General features: G+C 35.6%; 1 protein-coding gene across 24 annotated transcripts in view; it reads left to right on the top strand.

Annotated features, from left to right (window-relative positions):
• Positions 1-13,956, top strand: part of CELF2 (CUGBP Elav-like family member 2) — a 320,093-nt gene that overhangs the window by 111,477 nt on the left and 194,660 nt on the right. Inside the window, exon 1 of one of the 24 annotated variants that reach the window (XM_072401809.1) lies at positions 7,638-7,694. The exons of the other annotated variants lie outside the window; for them this stretch is intronic. The gene's annotated coding sequence lies outside the window, so the exon portion shown is untranslated. Of the gene's footprint in view, positions 1-7,637; positions 7,695-13,956 lie in introns of those variants that run through there. 24 annotated transcript variants of the gene reach the window in all.

Below are 13,956 nucleotides of genomic sequence, written 5' to 3'. Positions count from 1 at the left end.
TAGTTATTACTTATTTTCTTTGGTTAAATGGTCATACAAAATGTGTTTACATGTTCTTTTTTACAGATCTGTTGGCAGCCTTCAAATATTGCACACAAGCACAACTGCTTTATGCAAATCATTTGAGATCTCACACTTTACTAGCAGTGGAAATGAACGGACCTTTAACTAACCAGGGAAAATCTATCCGGGCAATAACAAATCAACTTGCTATCAAGGGAGCAATGTGTACAGAGCTGCATTAGCTAATGTTCGTCTTCCACTCTCTTTTCAGAGTCGCAGAGAGGAAATCGAGTCTATTCCACTTTATATACCCATGCAGTCTAAGTTTTCCCTTGCCTGGAATAATTTTGCTGAGTACAATCCTTCAGGGATCTAATCTAGTTTACTATTACACTTTTACTACTTCCCATACAGATATAATGATGCTCACTATCCTCGACAATTTGGATAATTGTTAAGAAAAAAAAAAGGAAAAAAATCTCATCATTGCTTCGTCCTCCTAGAAAAGATTTGTTTCCTGGGGGAGAGATCTGGCTTCTCTCTATGCAATTTAGTGTGTTTGATAAACAAAGGGAACTATCCGTTGTTACAATCGTCCATAAAAAGAAATAATGACAGTAAAAGGATCTTTTGTTTGGCTGAAGAACTTACTGAGAAGAGATAACTAATAAATTATGTTTTTTTGTTTTTTGATAGGAAAAACATGAATAAAATGCGGCAGGATTTCCGAATCATAAGCTAGACCACCTAAAACAGTTTAGTCTCTTAATACACTAGCAGAAAATCTATAGGTCAACAGTGTGCCCATTATAAAGCCTTTTTTTATTGCTGGAGAAAGGAGATAAATAAAATTCCTTGCTTTGTTAAATTTAAACCTTCATCTAGTGGTTGCTAAGAGACAGGAAAACATTTAGCATCTCACTGATTCACATTCCCCAGTGGTAATGTTGTACTCAGACTTGGTGTATCTCTGCCCTTATCCAACCTTCACTCCAAGTTTAAGGGTTAACCAGGGATGGATTGTTATTAGAAGACAGGAGGTTCAATGAATGAGGATTACCATGACTCTGGGTGGACAAAATGTACCCATAGACATTAGCTGAAACTATTGCTGACTTTAAGCAGAACTAAATACCCATATACAATTAAAAACCATTACACGAGCCATTAGTTAAAGCCAGACCTCCAGGTAACTACAGTTGTTAGAAGTTAAGGTCAGCAATGGAAGCCTTTATGTTTCTCTTTTCAGTGCAGCTTGGCCATTGCATTCATGTGTTTTGTTAGGTCATCAAGTATGGCCATGCAGTATGGTCATTGCATTTATGTGTTTTGTTAGGTCATCAAAACATTGAATAAAGGTCCTTAGTTGACAGAATTTAGACTTTCATTGTTGCATCAGTTTGACATCAAATGCTAGGAATTTACTGACAGATGCATGTGATTTGCAGTTGACTTTCTGCATTTGACTTGCTCCTGATGGGTTTTCTTATAGACTTGTATGGGGTTGCTGAACCCTTCTGATGGTAACATAAGCCTTTTCTCACAGGCCTTAACTTGTGTCGGTAAACAGTAGTGTAGAGCCTGACTCTAATACCGCCACCATTGAGAATACACCAAGACGTCCGGGATGAGGTAACTCCTGCACACATCATCAATGGCCACTCAGTGGTCAACAAAGATCACGGTGGACCTGGAAGAGTTATTAGCGAAGATGGGGTGGCTCTGGGGGATGTAGTAATAACCTGTCATTGCTGCAGGCAGCTAAGAAAAAGGTTTATTCAGAACATACTTGTAAGAGGCAATGCTCACTAAATTCATATTACATGGCAAAAAAATTCAAAACTCACTAACCGGTAGACTTTTATAAATACATTTATACCTAAATCACTTTACAGGCACATGACCGTAAATTTCACTCAGCATGGCGGTTTTTCCTGGTGGGCGTGTTACTTAGCAACGGTGACATTACAGTCAGAAATAATGTTTCACTGCTGTGAGAATTGACCCCATGGCTGGAAGCTGCAGCTTGTGTCACAGTGATATCATTCCATCTGATCAACAGCAGGCCGAGCGGTGTCAGGGTTTGCTATACAGGAGATTTGCCTTTGCATCTCATAGAGGCCATGTGCTGTGCTCAAATACTTTGTATTGGAATGAGTACATGATGCTTCTTGGTGTATCAACCCTTGAGGAATACCACTTTTAACAGTGGCTGCAAGACATTGTCAACAAGGCACCTGTAGTGCCTATCTTGGCATCGACATAGCAAAATAAAATGGTAATCAGCTATACAAAACTATAAAAGGAAATTTTACACAGTTGAACATTTTTTTAGCAGTATAAAATCTCAGAATTATTTATTAAAAAAACACCTGAAAAATGAAATACAGTGTTTGGTACTGTTTATATTGCTTAACCTAGTAATATGTTGGCGCTATATAAATCCTGTTTAATAATAATAATAATAATAATAATAGTATAATATAATCACTAAACACTAAATTACTAGTAAATTCCTAATTTAAGGTATTCTTCAGCAAAGTACTTTGCTATTCAAACCAGGTCATGTTAAGAACCAACTACAAAGAACAGAAAAAAAAAACATGATCATTTCCATTGATTGCACCAACTGAAATCTACAACAATGCTTTGATATCATTTTACATATGCTTCAGCCAAAGGTTGCCTGCTGCAAAAGTCTAGAGTTACAAACCCTTTTTAACACAGATGCAGTAAAACAACACTTTTGTAAATCCATTCATGTGAGAGTTACAGGATGGTAATTATTTGAAAAGGGGGGGAAAATTGGATGCTTTGAAACTGGATGGTGAAAAAATGTTGTTTGATGTAAAAGGAATGTGAGTGGTGACAGTAAGATCAATGGCAGTATTTTCACTCAGTGAAGCATGAGAACCTGTGATAAGCGCAGTTAGTCTGAGGAATAGTGACGGACATCGCCCTTTTACAGCTGGCATTTGGTCTCCAATATTAATCCTAACTATCACTGCCAACAAAGTATTTTGAAGCTATGTCTGGGTTTAGCTGGCTTTATACTTCGTAGGTCAGCAGTAAATGAATGTGTGCCAATATGCAAAGAGTTAAACTGTCGTCTTCCACATTTGCATTATTGCATTTGCTGCATTGCTGAAATCCATTATAATCCTGTACTGTCAATCACAAACTAATCCATCATATTCTTCATCATTCTCCCTCTGGCAAAGAGCTGTATAGAACAGCTGTCCCCAAGCAGCAATTTAACTGTTTTAATGGTTTTGGAGATGTAAAGATTTTATTTTTAGAATTACAAAACTCTGCCATTCTTTCACTAATAAATGTATTACAGAGCATTCTCTAAAAACTTTTATCTCACTAAGAAAGACATTCTTTGCACTAATATCAGAAATGAAATATATACTCCTGAATACCCTGACTCAAAATAGTAAAAAAAAGAAATGTTTAATTATTGGCCAACAGGCTTTGGTAGGGTGTCATCAGCTTCATATTGTCTTGACACTATTTAGAATTCATTAACAGGTGCATTTGATCTACAGTGGCCCCTTCATCTGACCTGCCTCCAGCAGGTTTTGCATTCTCATATAGACTTGTATTGGAATGCAAAACCCACTTCATGTGAACAAAAATCCTTATTATGGGGCCTTACATTAACAAATCAAATGAGTGTATATGGAACTAGAGGATTTTTTTCTCACCATTATTTAATAGACTGAAGAATAGTTCTCTATTAGATTTTTATTTCAGTTTGTGTCCCTGTTGCAGACATTCCCACCCATTTTTCTAGAATTATTTGAAAAAAAGTTAGCAGAATCTCTCCAATAGAGACCCTAACAGTAAGGAAAGTAATTTAGACACTCAATTATGTTCCCCTCATTTCCTTTATCATCTCCAGAACCCTCCAAATCCTATATCTTTCCTGTGGGGACATGGTAAACAAGAATTACCCTTTGTTTAAATGTATTCTGAAGTAGGATCTACACTACAATTTTGAAAGTTAAGTAGTAAGCAGTGTGTTTTTTTTACTACACATTTTTAAATAGACTTAGATGAGAAGCATTATTTACACATTTCTGGTGCCAATGCTGAAAAGCAACAGCACGACCTGTGAATGCTGACAATAATCTACCTATTATTTTATCCTAAGCAAATAATCTTGTTCAGAACTTACCTGCCACCTTACTTTTGTATCACCACTTTTCCTCACTCTGTGGTCTCCCCACGTGCATGATTGAGTTATTTTAGTCTGAATTGTATTGCGTAGTGAAAAAACAATAAAGCATATGGTATCATATCAAATTGGCTGAAATTGATATGGTAAAAAACCCTGCACTTCTATTTTATCCTGATTTATGCTATTTGGCTGAAATTATTTTCTTTAACTCAATGTACAACTAACACAAAGTGCAGCATATACCTGGCTAAACAAAGTTCAAGATTTAAGAGTACTGCTCAAGCAAAAACATCACATACTGGGACATATTCAAAAACAGAAGGCACCTCTAGGCATTTTTGCATTTTTTTTTTACTGTATTTGAACCCCCTTGCTATGCAGAGGTATAAATGTCCTCCGCAGCAAATATAGGAAGTAAATGCACATAGAAATTTTTTTTCTAAAATTTTCATGGGCATTCGACTATAAATCAGTGGTGGTATGACTGGTTCCAATCAGTTGAATGCACCTTGTAAGAATGACAAATGCCAATGCTAATGACTGTAAATTGGTGAATCTAATATTTCAAGCTTGATAAATTTACCCCATATGGGCTAATAATGAGTCATTTTGACCCCAGTCTACACAGCCCTTACCTATCTAATTTAGAAGGGGTGCATAAAAAAGATTAAATTACTTTTAATGAATTAACCAAATTCACAGTATACATCACCTATAGCAATATTTGCCAGGTGATTTTCTCTGGTACCGTGTTTCTGGTACCATCTACCTGCCGTATCCTAATAAAGGTGCATACATGAGAAGTTTAAATAACGGTTAAAAAGCAAAACCTTAAATAACTATTGTCAGTATTTCCTAATAATGTTATTTTTATTTTAAAGGACTAAAGTAATGATCCAGTCAAAGCTCACCTTGGAAAACCTGCAAAGTGCAGAGAAAGAGAAAAAATAATCTCTATTATTTTTGATTACTGAAGCAGGAAGGCTAATATAACTATTGTTATCTATTGCACACTCTGCATAAAGTAAATTTGTTGCTGCATAAAATGTAATCTTTATAGTACAACAAAATTACGGGGCACAAAACAGTGATTCATTTAAAATTGCTAAAAAAGATCATAACCTTGAATGTGTGCTGGCCGCATAATTGCATTAAGAAATACATTCACTCAAGAATCAAAACACAAAACGAGCTGGTATTGATTGTAATCAAGGGTTCTCTACGAGTTTATTGGTTATCTGGCCTTGAGAGCTCAAGTGCTTCAACATCTATGTTTTACATTACTGTTGCTTCAATAAAGGTATCCATTGCTGTAAACAGTCCCTTTTCCTAATCAAGTTATTTGTGAAATACTTGTCAAATGTTTCTTATCCATTTAGCTGACACGGGGTGGATTTTTACCCTATATATTATTGAATGCTCCTATCAAATGCATCAGGCAATGTTATCATGATGTTACCAATACATTGTCTTATTTTTACCAATATACATTTTTAGGAGAGGACCTAGCCTGTTCTTTTTAAAATAAGCAGAAGTAGGCTCATCCTCCTCAAATTCTTTTTTCCTTCCCTCTGTAAAGGCAGCCATTACTGTTCTTGAAGAACCACGAAGGGCAAGGGCGGTACAGGACTTAAGCTTTCTGTAGGATAAATAGGGCTGAGAATATTAGCATAACGGTGCTGAGCTGATCACCGGATATCATCCATTGCCTCACTTTCAAACGCAATGTCTATCACCTGATTCCACCCTTTTCTCTGAGCACAGTTCTGATCACATTGCCCTACCCATCTCTACTCTTATTCCTGAGTACAATGACCCCAATAGTCTCTTCCTGTCCCATTACTGAGTACAGTGGTGATCATGTAATCTGGCCCACCTCCTCTTTTACTCTTTGGATCCCACAGAAAGCTTCTGGACACAGAGGCCACAGTAAGCAGTGTGGGTGAAAACTACATCACTGATATATCCCCACCAAGCACTGATTACACAGTTCTCTTTAATGGCATCAATACTTTTTTATTATAAAATTGACGGACATAGTGATAGTCCATCCTTGCTCTTCTTGGACAGTAGAGTGATTGGGACATTTTTTAAATGTTACTCTTTAACCACTATGTCCAGTGCATGGCTGTCTACCATTATAAAAGGCACATCTTTTCTCTCTTCTCTTTGCACAAGAGTAGGAACACAATTTGTGACCTGAACATCCTGTGAGATGTTCAACTACCTGATTCATCTAAATGAAAGCCAAGAGAACTATGCACACTTGACTTGTTCTGCAAATTTGTGGCATCTTTAGATGCATGGTAAAGGAAACTAATTTGTATGGCAAAACAAAGGAAGACTTGTATGTATGATTAAGGTTCTATTACTAATGCAAGAATTATTTCTGATCTCAGGTTTACAGGTACTGACCAACTGACCTGTTCACAAAGTGATTTATATTTAGAACTTCTTGAAAGAATTGCCTCCCTAGTGAAAATCATTCTATTTGTAGCTGGCTTTAGTCTGAATAGTTTCAGAGTATTCTAGTGATCTAAGGCTACGTACACTTGTGCAATAATTATCGCTGGAAACGAACGATTGACGACCGATCGACCGTCAGAAGGACTGGTCAACGACAAACGAGGACTGTCGTTGGAAACGAATGACCGTCCTGGTGGATCTGATTTGGCGTTGATCGTTTGCTATCTATTGTGTGTACGGTCGTTCAGTGATCGTGGATTGTTCTGGGATACACTTTCTCCTGTATAAGTCCCTTCCTGGATTAAATTTGAAGGATCATATCGTTTCAGCATGTACAGAATTGTGCACAATACGATCGTTCAAAATATTCGTGAATAATCGTTGATCAGTAGTTAATCATTCGTTTTCTAATGACAATTATTGCACATTTGTACGTAGCCTATTTTGTGTGCAGCTGTAAACAATGCTAGCTAACACAATAAATAGGCTAGACATTCATTAATTTCCCCCATACTATGACTGGAAAGTGCTATAATGTCAAAGGTCAGTGCATTGATCATCTTTTGCCACTTGGACTAAGATATGACACCTGGTGGGTGTCAAACCTTATACCATTATCTAAGACATTTCTCTTCTTACAAGCTGGTGTTCACAGCCAGAGTCACTGATCTATAAAATGTGTCAATCAATACCAGTCTTAACACAATGCCATTTCCAGCATCAGCTTTCATTCAGGCTCATATTCGGTTTGTTTCAGCAAGCTATTTACTGTGTGTTGAGAGACAGCTGGGGCATATTTCTTATGAAGTTTTTTTCAAGAGGAAGAATGTCTGCAAGATTTATTTTGTGCTGGCCATGAGTAAATGTTATAAGACCGGTATTTAGAACATTTATTTAGTAGCAAAGCATGTAGTGGAATTTTAACTTGCAATCAATGCACTCAAATGTCTTTCTTTCCCAGCAGGAGTTTGGGTAGAAGACATCTGTGAACGGATAGCTGTCAATATAAATAGAGTGCATAAGACAGCCTAAGATAAAGGTTTTATTTTATTTAATTTTCCCTATTCATCCTTCATCTTTCTACCCATGCTATGTTTGTTGCTTCAATTTGTAAATCAAAAGCTTCTAGAATATGTGAGTTCAGGGAGACTAAGAGATTGCATATTATGTGCAGCAAATATTTTTTTTGTGAATAGCCTACACTGATCAGATTTAAACAGAAAGACCTATGCAAAGCATTAGTTAACAGACAAATCATTTAAATTAGGTTGTTTTTATTATTATAATATATATGATTCCACTGTAGCCAAAGACTTTATACAATTTTATAGTTTCCATCAGTCTTCTCTTTAGTTTCCATTTATCTTCCATTTAGTTGCAATGGCAGTTGTTATTCTTCATCGAGTTTTTGCTGTAACGGTATTAAGAGACAAATATATATTTTATGCTATGTTATTACCACTAGTGATATGACTGGTGAATAATGTCCAACCACTGAGAAAACAAACTTAGAACACCTAATAAAACTTACATTTTTGGCTTCATTTTAACCCTTTTGTGATCATAGGTCATTTACGCCTAAATGCCTAAACAAATGTAAATACCATGAATATCTTGGGCTGTTTTAATTGCTGATATGGCTTTAGAAATTGTTATGTTTGATATATGTTGCTGTTTAATGTGTCGGTGAAAGTATTTACAGTTTAGCTATTTCTGATGCTTCTTTAGTGTCAACCTGCAGACTAAGGGTGGGAATACAACACCACTGCATTCCCGGATGTTACCAAAAGTAATGTCATCCTCCTAGCGTTAGTTGTAATTGGAAGAATTGTGTCAATGCAAAGACATCAAAGTAGAATGGTATAGTAAATAGGACCTACCAAACAGTACCAGGCGTTGTGCTACTTCTGCTAAATGATTAATATTAACTGTTGCCAGAAGTATTCATAGTCACCATTATCTCTTCATTTGAGTGCATTTGTAGTTTATAAAAAAGTGCTTTAGGTCCACAGAAGCTCTAGGTGGTACATTTTTAATTTACAGGGGATTTTTTAAGATGACAAGTGGATAAAGGGGTCAAAGTAATTCACGAGTGGACTTTCATTTCCACCACTAATATTTACCAGGCCTTACTTCAATTTAATAACATGGCAAATCCAATGGTAGAGCATTAGTCTCTTTTCAGAGGTTAGAGTTAAATTGTTAATTATGGTCACAAAAACATGGTAGTAATACCTTTGTTGTGCAGGCACCTTGTTTTACTTGAAAGTCTATGTTAATCTTTAAATCAATACTGTTAACTGGTGAAGGTCCTCTCCTGACACATTGGGCCTAATTTATTAAAGCTCTCCAAAACTTGAGAAGATAGACTATCCTAGGTGATCCAGCAAACCTAAAATGGATTTGCCAGCCAACACATAAGTTCTTCCATTATTTTCTATCTTCTCCAGTTGTGGGGAGCATTTTATAAATCAGGCCCTTTATTTATTTATATATATATATATATATATATATATATATATATATATATATATATATATATATATATATAATATACCAACTTTTTGTGTGTGGATCACTTTTGCAGGGTTTTTTTTTTAAAACAGTCATTCACTATGTTCTAGTACCATGATATTTAAACATTTTGCTTCTACTTATAAATAAACAACAGGATTAATTTACAAAAGAAGTTTAGTCTTCATACAAAGCAAAGTGAAACATTATACTGCAGGAATGTATTCACTTGTCTTGGTGAATGTGGTAGAAATTAATTTTGCAAAGAATACCCAATTACATGCAAGTCAGCAAAGCCTCACCTCATTTACTAATCTAGGTGAGTTACCCCTTGCTGTGTGATAGCTTACTTACTAAGTAAACAGCATAAACATCTTTTTATAATATGATAGTATATAATCCCCATGAATATATAAAGGTTTAGGCAATCTGGGATTTTGCATACCTTTAATAAAGCTAGATGCTTGAGCACCAATAAATTTAAGTCATTTTAGAAAGCCTTCTGACCTTTCCTGCTATTTATCACTGATGATAGACAGTAGTGTTAGGCACTGCTATTTTTAGAGAAAATAGTAATATTAAATTCTTCCATGCACACCATTAGTTTGTCCCATGACTGGAAAGTACTTAAAGCCAACACTAAATATTCATGAACAAATTTCACAAAAGATCATTTGTGATCTGTAATTTATTTAGGCTATGAAAAATAATCACGGGGTGATACATTGCTTATTTTAATACAGAAATCAATCAGCCTCCAACATTACAGTGAAAAATGCTCATGTCTAAAAGACAACAGATTATGATTAATTACTGAAGACATCCATCAAATCATGTGTGAATGCACAAATACATTATTTTGTTTTACTCTTTAACAATATAAAATGATACCAGGCATAGGGCATATGTTTGTATTAGACATGCACGTTTGACAAGCATGTATTATAGCATTCCAATTCAACTTGTTAGAGAGTTTTAGATATTAATTTGAATATTTGAAACTGGGAATATTTAATAGTTCTTTTTTTACCCATGATTTAATATTGAAAGCAATCCCAAAATAATGAATTTGTCCAATGAAAGATTAGTCATTTGATAACTTAGCAGCTGTAGAGCGTATGAATATTTTTCAAGCACCATATTCCAGCAGACAGAAGGCTAGACAGAGCGGTATTAATGACTTCATATTTACTGAAAAATAACATGAAAACCTAAGTAAAATGTAGCAAATTTCGAATTCATACCAATGGTGGCAGCAGCAACAGGTAGATTTTTTTTTTCAACTAATACAGTACACCGTGCTAAACAAATCATTTAAGGTAAACTAATTGGCCAAATGCCTTGGCTGTCGATACTTTCTTACCTAGTGATTCGCTGCTCTGGAACAAGCATGCTTCCAACAAAGTCTGAATTCCTGTCTTCTACACTACTCCCAAACCAGTAATCAGGCTGCTTGTAACTTTGTAGCAAGTCACAAATTAGAAAGGAGCAGAAAGGGAGGTCATCTGTGCAAATACCCAAGCACCAGAGTATATATGATAATCTCCGATAAGGAAGTAGACATTGACCTAAAATGATGTCTAAAGGAAGATGGGTTTTAGCAGGTGAAAACATCATAAGGGCTTATCATAATCTTTGTGACAAGGAATAAATTACATGTAAGTTTTAGATTTGGACAATAATTTGCATGAGTGTATTTGAGGTTGAAAAGCATCTAGCTAATGTCCGGAGCAGAGGTTGCACCAGGCTCGAATTTTAGGTCCCTGGATTATGTCCTGCGCTGTGGCCCCGCTTTGTCTAACTGCCACTGTTGCACTACAAATTCTTTTTGTGACAGTGCTTGAAAAATGCTGGCCCCATAGAATTCCAGAAACCTTATATAATGAATTTAGCAGCTAGACATATTATAAAATTCTTCCTAGAGTATACACAGATGTGCAAGCAGCATTTATGTTAGTGAAGGTCAGCCTACTGAAAGCCACATTTATAGACTTGATATAAAAGGAGCTTTCCCTTGTTAATTATTATTTTTTTTTCCCAAGCAGTGCTCTTACTCAATTAATTTTTTTTTCAATGCATCTAATGAAAAATCCATTTCCCACTCATTCATAGCTTGGTTGGCCTTCAGTACGGTAATAAGCGAAAGAGTACAAAGCTCTTAGACTTGCTGCTTAGCAGCACTTTGTCTCATCTCCCACACTGAATGTAACCGACAACAATTATTGGCCTTGTAAATTCAGTAAAGTGTTGTTACGTTGTTCAACAGGATGTGGGTGACTGTGACTCACTGCTACCTACTGCATCTCTTGTGCAACCCACGATGTGTATACCTGATAAAAGCATTAGTAGACAAGCAGCTTTAATAGATGTAACACATATCGCTAGGAATATAGACATGCATGTGATGTCACATAGAGACAAATTTTCTCTCTGCACATCAAATATAATTAACACAATAAGCAGGCTAATCTGCACTATATACATTCCTTTACATTTCTGAGATAATCAATTTATTCTTTGCAGTTGGGTCATTTGGTCTTACACAATCCTAGAATAGTAGAAAACTGTTGCAACCATTCAAGCCAAAGCACAAGCAAATACCTGATTAGTGGTATAGTTTCACGTGTCTGTTCATTACCATGGCTGTTTTATAGTAACAAACAATGGTCTCAAGGTAACTGATAGCAATGCCAAATGTATTTGTCATGTCTTAAATTGAAAATTACTATAAAGCTATGCATTGTATTTGAGATAAAAGTTCTATTCTTTAATTTTGCATGCATAATTAAATCAATAAAGAGATTTATATGATACATATTTTACTACTGTAAATAGAATAATGTGAGCTTTAAAATACAGTAATATATACAATATAAATTTACAATATATAGAAAAGTGATTTACTGTAATTAGGGTACCAAGTGTTATGTCATGACAATGATTGCCAAATGAAGTCCTGTTATGTATTTACAATTAAGTATAGTACTAGAAAATGGAAAGCTGTGCCACTTTTTCCTTTGGATTGGGCTCCTTCACCCCAGCAACATTGATAGACTTTGAATTCTTTAAAAAAGGGTTTGACAAGGGTAGCCTGTGTTTGGCATGCCTGCAGTTAAATTGCATATTAATAAGGCATGCAGGTCAAATTCAGTTTCTGACCTGCTGTACGTTTCAATTTAAGTTTTTGTGATTTTGCTGACCAGCATTTGACATGTGTTCCAACATATTTGCCAACACAAATGAATTCCCACAATTGTTAACAACTTATTTATTAATTTATTAATTTTATGTGAAATAGATCTAAACCTATTTCACCCTTCCAACTCAGTATTATTTACCTGTACGTTCCCTTCCTTCACTGTGATCCCAGGCTCATCATCTACAGTCTCCAGACTGTACTCTCTGAAAGTGCTGCGGATTGCTGTTTAGGCAGAGACAGCCAGTCAGTTTCAGAACTGAGCAGGGGATCAGGTTCTAGTAAGTAACAATCGAGAACAGTAGGACCAATGTAACCTGAACCAGTGACTGCGGTCAAGCAAGTATATTTTGGGAAAGGGAAATGGAAATTGTGGTTCCTGAATAAAGGGTGGGTAGAAAATAGGATAGACTAGGAGATGGGTCTAGATCTGCTTTCAGAATGCCCATAGCATCACCGTCACAGGGACCTTATGACAATCACATAAATAACTATAGTAATATTTGGTTTCATCATAGTTGATCTAGGCAGCAAGTTCAATGTCAGCAACAGTTACAGGTAATCATTTCAGTATTTGGACATTTGCCCAACAATTTGCCCAACAAAAGTTTTTCCTCCTGAAACTTATGATGATCATAAAGCTTTATAACAACAAATGTAATGTTATTGGAAGTAATATTATTGTACTAATGTATTTTTTTCATTAGAATAATTTTAGCTGCCATTGAAACCAACCATACCCTCAATTCGAACATTGGCTATCCCAATGGGATTCAATGCCATAATTTCTAATTTTCAAGTAGTTATGGTGCAAAAATATCTCTGCAATTCTGCAATGCATAAAACAAAGTAGATAGTGTAAAAAAAACTTGGCCTATTTACTATCCTGGTATAGTGTTTATCTATCTTTATTTACTTCATTGTGTGTTATGTTTTAAGCCCCTACCACACACTTTGTTTTCTTGTTATCTGTTTCAGCCAGGCTTTTCTAAAATTAGGCAAACCTTTTTAATGCAGTTGGATTTCAACAGCATTCATCATTTACTGTGCTAAACTGTATTCTATTACACGGGAATCAGAATGGCTTTATTGCTTTTAAAATCAATGACAACATGTAGGTGTCTGGTTGATGATTTAAAAGAGTGTCTTACAAATACAAGATGTGAAAAGATCTGTGGCTGAAAGTAAAGTGTCTGTATTAACTAAAGGAATCTCTCAGGACCTAATCACAACTTTCAGTGGGGTATGTTGTAGAAGTGCACATGTTAACGTACAGATACTGCAAGGCACATTGATGCATGTTACTGCGTTAGTATGGTGCAATAACCCAATGCACATACACACAGTTGCTGTGTAAAAAAAAAAAAATAACTACATTTCATTCTTTACTAGGTTGAAACAATTTCTTCAACAGCTTGTCTGGTGTTACATGTCTTCCTCTAGATCTAATACCTTTAGCTATGTTAAAGGACAAGGCTTTAGGCTTTTCTTCATCTCTGCGAGAATTCCTTTGGGGAAAATATTCACAGATAGAAGGTTTAAAAGAGTATTTGGTGTATCTGTAAAGCCCAGGAGACACACTACTAAAAGG

Source organism: Pyxicephalus adspersus, chromosome 2, assembly GCF_032062135.1.
Source record: "Pyxicephalus adspersus chromosome 2, UCB_Pads_2.0, whole genome shotgun sequence".
Classification (NCBI taxonomy): domain Eukaryota; kingdom Metazoa; phylum Chordata; class Amphibia; order Anura; family Pyxicephalidae; genus Pyxicephalus; species Pyxicephalus adspersus.
Note: the sequence above shows the minus strand (reverse complement) of the source record. Positions and strands in the feature narration are given on the sequence as shown.